The sequence below is a fragment of the Pleurodeles waltl genome, chromosome 7, assembly GCF_031143425.1.
Source record: "Pleurodeles waltl isolate 20211129_DDA chromosome 7, aPleWal1.hap1.20221129, whole genome shotgun sequence".
Lineage (NCBI taxonomy): Eukaryota > Metazoa > Chordata > Amphibia > Caudata > Salamandridae > Pleurodeles > Pleurodeles waltl.
In genome coordinates this window covers 975,857,900-975,874,718 of record NC_090446.1, presented here as the reverse complement: position 1 = coordinate 975,874,718, position 16,819 = coordinate 975,857,900, and the positions used below count along the sequence as shown (strand labels likewise).

Genomic DNA, 16,819 nt, shown 5'->3' with positions numbered 1-16,819 from the left:
GGGTCGGCACCGAGAGAGCACGACGCCGAAAGTAAAGAAGGTTTTGTCGGAGCCGAAAAAAGCAGCCGAAAAAGTTTCGGTACCGAAACAGCCGGCCTCGGAACCGAAAACAAGTTCCTACACTGAGGAACAAGGACTGTCCACACAAATGAAGACACATAGATTTGGACAGGAATTAGAGACAATAGAGCCAGATCACACACAAAGACGGGTCTTTATTAAAAAAGATACAGGGAAGATCAGCACTCTTCCTCTAGTCAAAATGAAACGCAAGCTTGCCTTCCAAGACAAGGACAAACAGCCACACGCAAAGGTGGCTAAACAAGTAACACCGCCACCATCCCCACATCACTCTCCGCAACCATCACCGGTAGGCACTCCACCAATGATGCAATCCCCAACTCATACAGGAATGAGTCAAGATGACCCTGACGCATGGGACCTTTATGACGCACCAGTGTCAGATAATAGTCCGGAATGCTATCCAGCTAGACCATCGCCACCAGAGGATAGTACAGGCTACGCACAGGTGGTGTCAAGAGCAGCGGCATTTCATAATGTCAGCCTTCATTCAGAGCCCATTGAAGACGACTTTCTTTTTAATACACTGTCGTCCACACACAGCCAATATCAGAGTCTTCCTATGCTACCCGGAATGCTAAAACACTCCAAACAAGTGTTTGAGGAGCCTGTTAAAGGGAGAGCCATTACTCCAAGAGTAGATAAAAAATATAAACCGCCACCAACAGACCCAGTGTACATTACACAACAGCTAACACCAGACTCTGTTGTGGTGGGAGCAGCGCGCAAAAGAGCCAACTCTCATACTTCAGGAGATGCACCACCTCCAGATAAAGAAAGTCGAAAATTCGATGCCGCAGGCAAAAGGGTGGCGGCACAGGCAGCAAACCAGTGGCGTATTGCAAATTCGCAAGCTTTGTTAGCCAGATATGATAGGGCCCATTGGGATGAGATGCAACACTTTATTGAACATTTACCCAAGGAGTTCCAAAAAAGAGCGCAGCAAGTAGTAGAAGGACCGAGTATCTCCAATAATCAGATCCGGTCAGCAATGGATGCTGCAGACACAGCTGCTAGAACTGTCAACACAGCAGTAACAATAAGGAGACATGCATGGCTGCGTACATCAGGATTTAAACCAGAGATACAGCAAGCTGTGCTGAATATGCCATTCAACGGACAGCAGTTGTTTGGGCCGGAGGTGGACACTGCGATCGAAAAACTTAAAAAAGACACTGACACAGCCAAAGCCATGGGCGCACTCTACTCCCCACAGAGCAGAGGCACATTTCGAAAGACACAATTTCGAGGGGGGTTTCGAGGGCAAACCACAGAAGCCACAACCTCACAAACAAAGCCCACTTACCAGAGCCAGTATCAGCGGGGAGGTTTTCGGGGACAATATAGAGGGGGACAATTTCAAAGGAATAGAGGAAAGTTCCAAAGTCCCAAAACTCCTCCAAACAAGCAGTGACTTCAAGGTCACAAATCCCCAACACATAACACCTGTGGGGGGGAGACTAACCAAGTTTTACAAACATTGGGAGGAAATAACAACAGACACTTGGGTCTTAGCAATTATCCATCATGGTTATTGCATAGAATTTCTCAAATTCCCTCCAAACGTCCCACCGAAAACACACAATATGTCAAAACAACATATAGATCTTCTAGGACTAGAAGTTCAGGCATTGCTACAGAAAGAAGCAATAGAATTAGTACCAAAACAACAAATAAAAACAGGAGTTTACTCCCTCTACTTTCTGATACCCAAAAAAGACAAAAGTCTGAGACCTATACTAGATCTCAGAACATTAAATACCTACATCAAATCAGATCACTTTCACATGGTTACATTACAAGACGTAATCCCACTGCTCAAACAACAAGACTACATGACAACACTAGACCTAAAGGATGCATATTTCCATATACCAATACATCCTTCACACAGAAAGTACCTAAGGTTTGTATTCCAAGGGATACATTACCAATTCAAAGTGTTGCCATTCGGAATAACAACTGCACCAAGAGTTTTTACAAAATGCCTAGCAGTAGTAGCTGCACATATCAGAAGGCAGCAAATACATGTGTTCCCGTACCTAGATGATTGGTTAATCAAAACCAACACGCTAAGACGGTGTTCACAACACACAAGATATGTCATAGAAATCCTCCACAAACTAGGTTTCTCAATCAACTACACAAAGTCACACCTTCTGCCATGTCAAACACAGCAATATTTAGGAGCGACAATCAACACAGCAAAAGGGATTGCCACTCCAAGTCCACAAAGAGTTCACACATTTAACAATGTAATACAGACCATTTATGTATCCAAAACAAAAGATACAAGTCAAACTGGTGATGAAACTACTAGGCATGATGTCTTCATGCATAGCCATTGTCCCAAATGCAAGGTTGCACATGCGGCCCTTACAACCGTGCCTAGCATCACAATGGTCACAAGCACAGGGTCAGCTTCTAGATCTGGTGTTGATAGACCGCCAAACATACATCTCGCTTCAATGGTGGAACAGTATAAATTTAAACCAAGGGCGGCCTTTCCAAGACCCAGTGCCACAATACGTAATAACAACAGATGCTTCCATGATAGGGTGGGGAGCACACCTCAATCAACACAGCATCCAAGGACAATGGGACATACAGCCAAAACAGTTTCACATAAATCACTTAGAACTGTTAGCGGTATTTCTGGCGCTCAAAGCATTTCAACCCATAATAAGCCACAAACACATTCTTGTCAAAACAGACAACATGACAACAATGTATTACCTAAACAAACAGGGAGGGACACACTCGACACAGTTGTGTCTCCTAACACAGAAAATATGGCATTGGGCGATTCACAACCACATTCGCCTAATAGCACAATTTATTCCAGGAATTCAGAACCAGTTAGCAGACAATCTCTCTCGGGATCACCAACAGATCCACGAATGGGAGATTCACCCCCAAATACTAAACACTTACTTCCAAATTTGGGGAACACCACAAATAGATCTATTTGCAACAAAGGAAAACTCAAAATGCCAAAACTTCGCATCCAGGAACCCACAAGATCAGTCTCAGGGCAATGCGTTATGGATGAGCTGGTCAGGGATATTTGCTTACGCTTTTCCCCCTCTCCCACTCCTTCCATAACTAGTAAACAAATTGAGTCAAAACAAACTCAAACTCATACTAATAGCACCAACATGGGCAAGACAACCTTGGTACACAACACTACTAGACCTCTCAGTAGTACCTCATGTCAAACTACCAAACAGACCAGATCTGTTAACACAACACAAACAACAGATCAGACATCCAAATCCAGCATCGCTGAATCTAGCAATTTGGCTCCTGAAATCCTAGAATTTGGACACTTAGACCTCACACAAGAATGTATGGAGGTCATAAGACAAGCTAGGAAACCTACCACTAGACACTGCTATGCAAATAAGTGGAAAAGATTTGTTTATTACGGCCATAATAATCAAATTCAACCCTTACACGCATCTGCCAAAGATATAGTAGGATACTGTTTGACCTGGCTTTTTGACAGGGACATCCCCAAACTTTTTGCCTCCTTCCTCCTATTTTTTCTGACCTGTTGTTGTTGGCTTTTGACCTCTGGGCACTTTACCACTGCTAACCAGTGCTAAAGTGCATATGCTCTCTGGGTAAATTGTACTACTGATTGGTTTATCCATGATTGACTATTTAATTTACTTGTAAGTCCCTGGTAGAGTGCACTAAATGTGCCTAGGGCAGTAAGATTAAATGCTACTAGTGGGCCTGCAGCACTGGTTGTGCCACCCACCTCAGTAGCCCCTTAACCCTGTCTCAGGCCTGCCAGTGTAAGGCCTGTGTGTGCAGCTTCACTGCCACTTCGACTTGGCATTTAAAAGTACTTGCCAAGCCTAGAACTCCCCTTTTACTACATATGTCATCCCTAATGTGTGCCCTAGGTAACCCCTAGAGCAGGGTGCTGTGTAGGTAAAAGGCAGGACATGTACCTGTGTAGTTATATGTCCTGGTAGTGTAAAACTCCTAAATTCGTTTTTACACTACTGTGAGGCCTGCTCCTTTCATAGGCTAACATTGGGGCTGCCCTCATACACTGTTGAAGTGGCAGCTGCTGATCTGAAAGGAGCAGGAGGGTCATATTTAGTATGGCCAGAATGGTAATACAAAATCCTGCTGACTGGTGAAGTCGGATTTAATATTACTATTCTAGAAATGCCACTTTTAGAAAGTGAGCATTTCTTTGCACTAAAATCTTGTTGTGCCCTTCAATCCACGTCTGGCTAGGTTTAGTTGACAGCTCCTTGTGCATTCACTCAGACACACCCCAAACACAGGGTACTCAGCCTCACTTGCATACATCTGCATTTTGAATGGGTCTTCCTGGGATGGGAGGGTGGAGGGCCTGCCCTCACACAAAGGACTGCCACACCCCCTACTGGGACTCTGGCAGACAGGATTGAACTGAAAGGGGGCTTGGTGCATTTCTTAGAGACTCTTTGAAGTCACCCCCACTTCAAAGGCACAACTTAGTATAAAACAGGGCCTCTGCCCTACCTCATCAGACACTTGCTGGAGAAGAAACCTGAACCAGAAACTACATCCTGCCAAGAAGAACTGCCTGGCTGCTCAAAGGACTCACCTGTCTGCTTTTCTACAAAGGACTGCTGCCTTGCTGAACTCTTGCCTGGCTGTAAAAGTGCTCTCCAAGGGCTTGGATAGAGCTTGCCTCCTGTTCCCTGAAGTCTCAGGACCAAAAAGACTTCTCTCTTCCTTTTGGACGCTCCGTGCGCCGAACTTTTCGACGCACAGCTTGTTCCACGGCAAGAAAAACGCCGCACACCGACGCTGATCAACGCGACGTCTTCGGGACGACCGAAACTTTGACGCACGGCCTTGCAAGGACAACGCCGCCCGACTCCGCCGGAGAAATCGACGCAACGCCTGCCGTGAGATCAAAACTTCGACGCGCAGCTCCGCAGAACGACGCGCAGCCGGAAAACAAGCAGGAAAATCCACGCACAGACCCGGGACATCTGGTACTCCCCGCAAACCACAGTAAGAGACTGTCCGCGCGCCGGAAGACGACGCCCGACTCCCCGCGTGGAAAATAACGACGCAAGTCGGTGTGTGTGCTGAGGAGAAATCGACGCACACACCAGTTTTCCACGCACCTCTTCTCCTGTGGCCCTCTGAGGAGATTTTCCACCAGAAACCAGGTACTTTGTGTTTGAAAGAGACTTTGTTTACTTTCTAAAGACTTAAGACACTCTCTATCACTTTTCAGTGATATCTTTACAAATTTGTATTGCAACTTTGATCGTTTTGACCTGAAGATACCCAGATAAATATTATATGTTTTTCTAAACACTGTGTGGTGTATTTTTGTGGTGTTATGCTATGGTGTTGTATGATTTATTGCACAAATGCTTTACACATTGCCTTCTAAGTTAAGCCTGACTGCTCGTGCCAAGCTACCGGAGGGTGAGCACAGGCTGATTTTGGATTGTGTGTGACTTACCCTGACTAGAGTGAGGGTTCTTGCTTGGACAGAGGGCAACCTGACTGCCAACCAAAAACCCCATTTCTAACATTGGTGATCAGCGGTGAGGATAGGACTTGTGTTTGTGCAGTGACATACAGTAGCTAAGTATTTCACTACCTACCCACAGTTGAAGGTCAACTTGATTTTTCATCTTTTTTTGGCTTTTGGTTCTCTGATGTCCTCCTGGATATACTATTGATATTTTGGACTTTGGATTTTGGTTTTTGCTGATAAGATCTTATCAGAATGGGATTGCTTACCTACTCATTCTTTGTTCGTACTGACCACCTCACTAAGGCTGACCTAAGGGAGCGGAGATGCTCCATCACTACATAGTCTGGGGGGAGGAAAGATGGGCAGAGAGAGAGGCAGCAAGAAACCAAATGACTAAGTACCCCTCAGATGAGGAGGAGGACTACGCACAGGAGGAGGAAGACTTCTCAAACGAGGAGGAAGACTACTCAGAGTTGGACAGTGACCCAGAAATAGATGAATGGCTCCGAGGTCAAAGGCGACAGGAGCAACAATTAGAGGAGTATCTTGCAGAGGTTGAGGCAAAAAGACTCTTAGCCCTGGAAGAAGAAAAGATTGCAGCTCAAGAGCTGAGCTGTAAAGAGCTGAAACTGGAGGCTGGAAGGGCTGAGTCCAGTTCAGATGGTGGCAGCAAAAATCTTGCATCTAGTACTGCTGAAGGAGGGCACAAGCCCAGAGATGTGGTGCCCAACTTGAAGAAGGGAGTTGACACACCCCAGGCGGTTCAAGGGTATGAGGTAGTTCCCGTTTATGCACAGGGTCCCTGAGAAGGATTGGGGGACTGGCACAGGGAGTCATATTCATACTGGGGGGAGGGACACTTTACTGACTCTAGCAGAGAGTGACAGAGAAAAGGGTTCCCCCTTGGTGGACGTCCTGGATATAGAGTGTAGAGACATCCCAGAAGAGTATGGGTTGAGTGTCAGGGACAGACAGATACTGTCTCACCAGTCTCAGGAGGGTGAAGTAGAGTGCTTTTCCAAGGTTGAGTTACTAGGTGGTTGGGTGAAGGGTACTGTGGTTAATACATGTGAAGGGCAGAGTGATGTAATTGCTGGAGAGCATATGTCTGGTCCTTATTTTCCAGAGCTACGCCAACACCAGGTGGAGTGTGAGTTCTCTGACCCCAGGGAACTTACAATGGAGGCAGACTTCTGGGTGAGTACCAGAGAGTCTGAAGAGGCATTTGGGGGTGCTCCTGAAGGGAGTGGTCTAGGTGGTTCCCAACCGAGTGTGGTGGGAAAGGATTGTAGTGTCCCAGGTAGGTCCCAGGTCCTAGAGGGTTCCATGAGGGAACACCAGGAGGGAAGCCTAGCCTGTACCGTAGGGCCACCTTTGGAGGGAAGCCCCGCAGTGTCAGAAGAACTTGGGGGGGGTGACTGTAGCCAGCATCCCAACAGTTCTGGTGTCTGGCAGTACCCCTCCTAGTGAAGGAGTGCAGAAGTCCAGACATAGGGTTGAGAGGGGGTTGCAGACCCCAGTGGAGGACCTTGAGAGTCAGGGGACAGCTCTGAGAGCAGAGCCCCCCAGGAATGACCCAGGTGAAACCGTTTCTGGTTTGGGGGAAACCCAGACTCTGCCGGATGGGCAGAGGTCGGGAGACCTGCGCCAACCAGACTCTTGTGTGGCCCTTGGGGACGGTGTGTCCCTTGTGGGGGGTGAGAGTGTCCCCCAGGAAGTCCTGGCATGCCAGGCAAAGATTCAACCTCAGGGTGTTGACTCTGGGTTGGATGACCAGGTTCAGAGGTTAAACTCTGACCTGGTGGGGGGTAGGTGTGCCCCCCATAAAGTCCTGGCGTGCCAGGCAATTGCCCAACCTCAGGGTGGTGACCCTGGGTTGGGGAACCAAGCTCAGAGGTTAAACTCTGACCTGGTGGGAGGTAGATGTGCCTCCCAAGAAGTCCTGCTGTGCCAGGCAATTGTCCAACCTCAGGGTGTTGACTCTGGGTTGGGTGACCAGGTTCAGAGGTTAAACTCTGACCTGGTGGGGGGTAGGTGTGCCCCCCAGAAAGTCCTGGCGTGCCAGGCAATTGCCCAACCTCAGGGTGGTGACCCTGGGTTGGGGAACCAGGCTCAGAAGTTAAACTCTGACCTGGTGGGAGGTAGGTGTGCCTCCCAGAAAGTCCTGGTATACCAGGCAATTGTCCAACCTCAGAGTGCTGACTCTGGGTTGGATAACCGGGTTCAGAGGTTAAACTCTGACCTGGTGGGGGGTAGGTGTGCCACCCAGAAAGTCCTGGCGTGCCAGGCAATTGTACAACCTCAGGGTGGTGACTCTGGGTTGGATACCCAGGTTCAGAGGTTAAACTCTGACCTGGTGGGAGGTAGGTGTGCCACCCAGAAAGTCCTGGCGTGCCAGGCAATTGTACAACCTCAGGGTGGTGACTCTGGGTTGGATACCCAGGTTCAGAGGTTAAACTCTGACCTGGTGGGAGGTAGGTGTGCCTCCCAAGAAGTCCTGCTGTGCCAGGCAATTGTCCAACCTCAGGGTGTTGACTCTGGGTTGGATGACCAGGTTCAGAGGTTAAACTCTGACCTGGTGGGGGGTAGGTGTTCCCCCCCAGAAAGTCCTGGCGTGCCAGGCAATTGCCCAACCTCAGGGTGGTGACCCTGGGTTGGGGAACCAGGCTCAGAGGTTAAACTCTGACCTGGTGGGAGGTAGGTGTGCCTCCCAGAAAGTCCTGGTGCGCCAGGCAATTGTTCAACTTCAGGGTGGTGACTCTGAGTTGAATGGCCCAGTTCAGAGGTTAAACTCTGACCTGGTGGAGGGTCACTGTGCCCTCCAGGAAGTCCTGGCGTGCCAGGCAATTGTTCAACTTCAGGGTGGTGACTCTGAGTTGAATGGCCAAGTTCAGAGGTTAAACTCTGACCTGGTGGAGGGTCAGTGTGCCCTCCAGGAAGTCCTGGCGTGCCAGGCAATTGTTCAACTTCAGGGTGGTGACTCTGAGTTGAATGGCCAAGTTCAGAGGTTAAACTCTGACCTGGTGGAGGGTCAGTGTGCCCTCCAGGAAGTCCTGGCGTGCCAGGCAATTGTTCAACTTCAGGGTGGTGACTCTGAGTTGAATGGTCAGGTGCAGAGGTTAACCTCTGACCTGGTGGGGGGTAGGTGTGCCTCCCAGGAAGTCCTGGTTTGCCACGTAGTGATCCAGTCTGAGGGTACAGATCCTGGGCTGGAAGACCAGGTTCAGGGTGTCCCCCCGGACCTGGAGGGAGGGGCTACTGATAACAGTGCCCCTACCATGTTGTCTTCTGAGGAGGCCACTCCTAGTTGGAAGGTGCTGGACCCCAGAAGGGAGGGCAGGGGGAGGGAAGCCTCACCAGAAACCAGGTACTTTGTGTTTGAAAGAGACTTTGTTTACTTTCTAAAGACTTAAGACACTCTCTATCACTTTTCAGTGATATCTTTACAAATTCGTATTGCAACTTTGATCGTTTTGACCTGAAGATACCCAGATAAATATTATATAATTTTCTAAACACTGTGTGGTGTATTTTTGTGGTGTTATGCTATGGTGTTGTATGATTTATTGCACAAATGCTTTACACATTGCCTTCTAAGTTAAGCCTGACTGCTCGTGCCAAGCTACCGGAGGGTGAGCACAGGCTGACTTTGGATTGTGTGTGACTTACCCTGACTAGAGTGAGGGTTCTTGCTTGGACAGAGGGCAACCTGACTGCCAACCAAAAACCCAATTTCTAACAGATACTTACTACAATTGCAGAAGTCAAAGCTAGCTTTCTCTTCATTAAAGATACATCTTACCGCAATTTCAGCTTACCTGCAAATTACGCACTCAACTTCATTATTTAGGTTACTAGTCATAAAAGCATTTATGGAAGGCCTAAAGACAATTATACCACCAAGAACACCACCAGTTCCTTCATGGAACCTCAACATTGTCTTAACGCGACTCATGGGTCCACCTTTTGAGCCCATGCACTCTTGTGAAATGCAATACTTAACATGGAAAGTGGCATTTTTGATTGCCATCACATCTCTAAGAAGAGTGAGTGAAATTCAAGCATTTACCATACAAGAACCATTTATTCAAATACACAAGCATAAAGTAGTTCTACGGACAAATCCAAATTTTTTACCAAAAGTGATCTCACCGTTCCACTTGAATCAAACGGTAGAATTACCAGTGTTCTTCCCACAGCCAGATTCTGTAGCTGAAAGAGCACTGCATACATTAGACATCAAAAGAGCGCTAATGTACTACATTGACAGAACAAAACTAATTCTAAAAACAAAACAACTATTTATTGCTTTCCAAAAACCTCATACAGGGAATCCAATTTCTAAACAAGGCATTGCTAGATGGATAGTTAAGTGTATTCAAACCTGCTATCTTAAAGCAAAGAGAGAGCTGCCTATTACACCAAAGGCACACTCAAGCAGAAAGAAAGGTGCTACCATGGCCTTTCTAGGAAATATTCCAATGAACGAAATATGTAAGGCAGCAACATGGTCTACGCCTCATACATTTACCAAACACTACTGTGTAGATGTGTTAACTGCACAACAGGCCACAGTAGGTCAAGCTGTACTAAGAACATTATTTCAAACAACTTCAACTCCTACAGGCTGAACCACCGCTTTTGGGGAGATAACTGCTTACTAGTCTATGCACAGCATGTGTATCTGCAGCTACACATGCCATCAAACGGAAAATATCACTTACCCAGTGTACATCTGTTCGTGGCATTAGTCGATGCAGATTCACATGCGCCCACCCGCCTCCCCAGGAGCCTGTAGCCGTTTAGAAGTTGATCTTGAACATTTGTAAATTTGTAAATATATTACTTTAAACTTCATTATGTACATACGTATTCACTCCATTGCATGGGCACTATTACTAGCATACACAACTCCTACCTCACCCTCTGCGGGGAAAACAATCTAAGATGGAGTCGACGCCCATGCGCAATGGAGTCGAAATGGGAGGAGTCCCTCGGTCTCGTGACTCAAAGACTTCTTCGAAGAAAAACAACTTGTAACACTCCGAGCCCAACACCAGATGGCGGGATGTGCACAGCATGTGAATCTGCAGTGACTAATGCCACGAACAGATGTACACTGGGTAAGTGGCATTTTCCATATATATATATATATATATATATATATATATATATATATATGTATATATATATATATATATATATATATATATTCGATGGCATGTGTAGCTGCAGCTACACATGCTTTGCATAAGTCCGCCATCTAGTGTTGGGCTAGGAGTGTTGCAAGTTGATTTTCTTTGAAGAAGGTTTTGAGTCACAAGATCGATATCTCCTCCTCTCGGTGATAGTGCGCATGGGCATTGAGTCCTTTATTAGATTGTTTTCTTTCCGCCTGCGGGTGCGGAAGCGTTCCCTCTCACTCCGGTAAATCTCGGTTTGGCACTATCTGAACTTCTCTAATTTTTCTCTAAACATCAGTATTATTTTTCGATCAGGTTTCTGACTATACTCAAGCCGATTGTATCGTCTGGATCGATTAAATGCCCTTTTGAACGACTGCACCCTTTTCGGGCCTACTGCGACACAGGCTGATGGATCAGACTCCGTTTCACTGTTACCCTCGTGCCATGCCAAGTTCCCCTACACCAACCAACACTAGGTGTGCAACCTCTGTCTCTCTCTCCTGATCACAAGGAGGAAACCTGTGAGGCGTATCGATCCTTTCACTCCAAGAAAAAACTGCTGGATCGAGGAGCGCATGGGTTAGAGATGGCATCCAAGTCGACCTAACAGACGCCCGACATTTTCAGTGAGGAAAAGCGCAGACTGCCGTTTCCATCGCCGATTCGGATTCAGACTGTGACTCCGATGGGGACAGCCAAGTGATTCCAGCGGTGCAGTACATGAGTACGCCAGCCCCTTTCCATCACCAAAAACCAGTCAAAAAGTCATCACAACTGGTCTTGGGTCCACCACTGCTAGCCGGCCATGGTCAGACCTGAAAGATACATGCCGATGACCGACCCTCGGGTTCGGCATTGAAAAAGATTAAAATGCATTTGGCGTCGGCCGAACAGCATTCCACACCTGTTTCGGGATCGACCAGAAGAGTGGAGGCTTCCACCTCAGAGCCAAAACTTCCATGTTCCACCTCGGAGCCGAAACACCCAACATCCATTTCGGAGCTGAAAAAGCTTCCATCAGTTTCGGAGTCGACATTCTCGGGCCAGTTAAAACAATCGGTCTCCAAACTTTTGGAGCTCAAACCTGTGGGGAAGAAATATGTTCCAACTGCAAAAGAATTGTCAGACATTAGGCCCATACTTGAAGTGATGGATGATAAACCGCTCAAAATCCAAGTTCATAAGGATAATGGAAGGATTATTGGCTCTCTTCCTTCTATAATTAAAAGGAAAAAAACTTTCCAGGAGACTTTGGAAGCTGGACCTCCACTTGCCAAGATTTTCAAACACAAGGAGAAACCAAAGGCACTACATTAGCCTTCACCGCCACATTCTCCTTTGCTTTCACTACTCCACCACCTGATACTCCAACTCCACCACCACCTTCATCCACACAGTTTTCTCCGCAATCCCCGGTTTCTTCACCTGGGGATGCCTCGAGTGACAATCCTTACAATGTAGACCCATGGGATTTGTATGACCCAGGCTCTGTTTTATCTAATGGTCCTGATGTATACCCCACTAGGCCGTCTTCACCTGAAGACACAACGGCCTATAATCAGGTCATTGCTATGGCAGCTGCATATCGCAATGTGCAGTTGCACTCAGATCCCATAGAGGATGATTTTTTTATTTAACACACTATCCTCTACACACAGAGTACCAATGCTCCCATGCATGCTTAAACATGCAGATGACATTTTTAAAGAGCCAGTAAAGGCTAGGGTATTTACACCAAGAGTGGACAAAAAATACAAAGCTGCTCCATCAGATCCACTCTTCATCACACAACAATTGCCACCTGATTCTATTGTTGTTAGTGCAGCAAGAAAAAGGGCAAATAGTCAGTCCACTGGGGATGTTCCTTCCCCGATAAAGAAAGCCATACATTTGATGCTGTTGGGAAGAGAGTGGCAAATTAAGCTGCAAATCACTGGATAATTGCCAGGCTCTTTTAGGCAGATACGATAGAGCTCATTGGGATGAAATGGAGGAGTTCCTACAATATCTCCCACCAGAACACCAAAAAAGGGCACAGCAGGTAGTTGCAGAAGGACAGGCTATCTCCAACAACCAAATTAGACCCGCCCTAGATGCAGCAGACCCTGCAGCTAGGGGTATTAACACTAGTGTAATCATCAGAAGACATGCTTGGTTAAGATCTTCAGGGTTCAAACCTGAAATACAACAAGCTGTACTTAATATGACTTTTAACAAACAGCAGTTATGTGGACCAGCGGTGGATACCACCATAGAAAATTTTAAAAAGGACTCTGACACAGCTAAGGCCATGAGTGCCCTTTATACAACACCTGCTCAAGGTACTTTTCGTAGGCCCCACTTCAGAGGTGGTTTTAAACCGTCAACATCAGAGCCCTCTACGTCCCAACAAAACCATGGACAACAATATTACTCCAGGGGGTCTTTCAGAGGATCCTACAAAGGAAACAACTTTAGAGGTAGAGGAAAATACAATGCCACAAGAGGTGACTCTCTCCACAACCCACACAGCATACATCTCCTGTGGGAGGAAGACTGGAACATTTCTACCATCAATGGCACAACGTTACTTCAGATCAATCGGTGCTGTCAATTATCCACAATGGTTATTACCTAAAACTCATCTCTACTCCACCAAACATTCCCCCTTGCTTGCACAGGCTTTCTCTAGAAGACCTCATTTTGTTAAAACAAGAAGTACAATCACTTCTACTCAAAGGTGCAATAGAGATCGTACCTATACCTCAACAAGGGACAGGAGTATATTCTCTATACTTCCTCATACCAAAAAAGGATGGTACTCAGACCAATCCTGGATTTCGGACCCCTCAATCAGTACATTCTCTGAGTATTTCCACATGGGCACTCTTCAGGATATTATTCCCTTACTACAAAAACAGGACTACATGACAGCATTAGATCTGAAAGATGCTTCCTTCCATATTCCCATACATCCAGCACATCGCAGATACTTGAGATTTGGGATAGCAGGCAAGCACTACCAATTCAAAGTGCTACCCTTTGGGGTAACACCAGCACCAAGGGTATCCACCAAATGTCTATTTGTGGTTGCAGCATACCTCAGAAGGGAACACGTACGTGTGTTTCCTTATCTGGATGACTGGCTCATAAAAGCCAGCACCATTCAAACTTGTCAACAGCACACACAATACACAATCAATACCCTACACAGTCTAGGGTTCACAATCAATTCCCAAAAATCTCTTCTGCACCCAGCCCAAATACAACCATATCTGGGAGCAATTCTGAACACTCAGTCAGCATTAGCTTGCCCAAACCCACAGAGAATTCAAGCTTTCCACAATCTCATATCTCGGCTACAATTCAATCAAACTTACACACTAAGGTTTATCAAGAAACTGTTGGGAATGATGGCATTGTGCATAGCAATAGTACCCAATGCACGTCTCAGCATCTGGTCTGTAACTTGTGCTTGTCCCCCGAGCACAAGGAGGATACTTGTGAAGCCTGTCGAGCGTTTCGGTCGAGGAAGACGCTGAGAGACCGAAGAGCCAGGAGACTACAAATGGCGTCCACGCCGACAGGTCAAGAACGTTTCGAGGAGGAAGAAGAAGCTTTCTCCATCCACGAGTCGGATTCGGAAGAACTCGACGCCGAAGAAACACCCCAAACCGTGAGTAAGATGTAGAAAATCAAGACTCACGAGAAGTCCACAAATGCCCAGGGGACGCCACCGCCAACAGGCCATGGCTTAACCCGAAAACTAGGTGACTGATCCAAGGCACCGAAAGAGGGCATGCTGGTGTCGAGGTCGTCCGACTCCGGTCGAGATACCGCCACACAGCAACCTCGGAGCCGAGACAGCGGCTCCGAGAAAATTCGGCACAGAGACAGCGGCACCGAAGAATTTCGGCACCGAGACACCACGCCGAAAACAAAGAAGGTTTCTTCGGAACCTAAAAAGACTTCCGAAAAGGTTTTGGTTCCGAAACATCCAGCCTCGGAGCCGAAAAGTAGTTCCTATACAGAGGAACAAGGATTAACCTCCCAATTACATAGATTTGGAGAGGAGCTTCAAGCTGTAGAGCCTGACTACACGCAAAGAAGGCTTCATATTCATGAGGACACAGGGAAGATAACCACTCTTCCCCCAATCAAAATAAAAAGGAAACTTGCCTTTCAACAAAAGGACAAGCAACCACAGGCAAAAGTGGCTAGGAAAACAACCCCACCACCGTCTCCACCACCATCAATACATGCATCACCAGCAACAACTCCACCACTGATGCACTCACCAGCTCATACTACAATGAGTCAGGATGATCCCGATGCATGGGACCTTTACGATGCTCCAGTGTCTGACAACAGCCCAGACTCCTATCCCACAAAACCGTCACCACCTGAGGACAGTACATCCTACACACAGGTGGTCGCAAGGGCAGCCGAATTTCACAACGTCACCTTACATTCAGAACCAATTGAGGATGACTTTCTGTTTAACACCCTATCCTCCACCCATAGCCAGTACCAAAGCCTTCCCATGCTCCCAGGAATGCTAAGACATTCAAAACAAATATTTCAGGATCCAGTTAAAGGCAGAGCCATAACTCCAAGGGTGGAGAAAAAGTACAAGCCACCGCCAACAGATCCAATCTATATTACAACACAACTAACACCAGACTTAGTAGTTGTCGGGGCAGCTCGTAAGAGAGCCAACTCTCATACCTCAGGAGACGCACCACCTCCAGACAAAGAGAGCCGCAAATTTGATGCTGCAGGAAAAAGGGTTGCAGTACAAGCAGCAAATCAATGCCGTATTGCCAATTCACAAGCACTTTTGGCAAGATACGACAGAGCTCATTGGGATGAAATGCAACATTTCATCGAACACTTACCCAAGGAGTTTCAAAAAAGAGTGCAACAGGTGGTAGAAGAGGGACAAAGTATCTCAAATAATCAGATACGGTCTTCCATGGATGCAGCAGATACAGCTGCAAGGACAATAAACACTGCAATCACGATACGAAGGCACGCATGTCTGCGCACTTCAGGGTTCAAGCCGGAAATCCAACAAGCTGTGCTCAATATGCCATTTAATGAACAGCAATTGTTTGGGCCGGAGGTTGACACTGCCATTGAGAAACTCAAAAAAGACACCGATACAGCCAAAGCCATGGGCGCACTCTACCCCCCGCAGAGCAGAGGCACATTTCGAAAAACACCTTTTAGGGGAGGGTTTCGAGGTCAACCCACAGAAACCACAACCTCACAAACAAGGCCTACTTACCAGGGTCAATATCAGAGGGGAGGTTTTCGGGGGCAATATAGAGGGGGCCAATTCCCAAGAAATCGAGGAAAATTCCAAGGCCCCAAAAATCCTCAAAATAAACAGTGACTCACAAGTCACACAACCCCATCACATAACACCTGTGGGGGGAAGACTAAGCCAATTTTACAAACTTTGGGAGGAAATAACAACAGACACTTGGGTCTTAGCAATTATCCAGCATGGTTATTGCATAGAATTTCTCCAATTCCCTCCAAACGTCCCACCGAAAACACACAATATGTCAAAACAACATATAGATCTTCTAGGACTAGAAGTTCAAGCATTGCTACAAAAGGACGCAATAGAATTAGTACCAAATCTACAAAAAAACACAGGAGTTTACTCACTGTACTTTCTAATACCCAAAAAGGACAAAACTCTGAGACCAATACTAGATCTCAGAACACTAAATACCTACATCCAATCAGACCACTTTCACATGGTCACGTTACAAGACGTAATCCCACTGCTCAAACAGCAAGATTACATGACAACATTAGACCTAAAAGATGCGTATTTCCATATACCAATACATCCTTCACACAGGAAATACCTAAGGTTCGTATTCCAAGGAATACATTACCAATTCAAAGTGTTGCCATTCGGAATAACAACTGCGCCAAGAGTTTTTACAAAATGCCTGGCAGTAGTAGCTGCACATATCAGAAGGCAGCAAATACATGTGTTCCCGTACTTAGACGACTGGTTAATCAAAACCAACACGCTAAGACA

At 46.6% G+C, this 16,819-nt stretch overlaps 1 protein-coding gene across 4 annotated transcripts in view; it reads left to right on the top strand.

Annotated features, from left to right (window-relative positions):
- The window catches only part of CEP131 (centrosomal protein 131), a 313,831-nt gene that overhangs the window by 81,388 nt on the left and 215,624 nt on the right, over window positions 1-16,819 (top strand). The window lies entirely within an intron of this gene.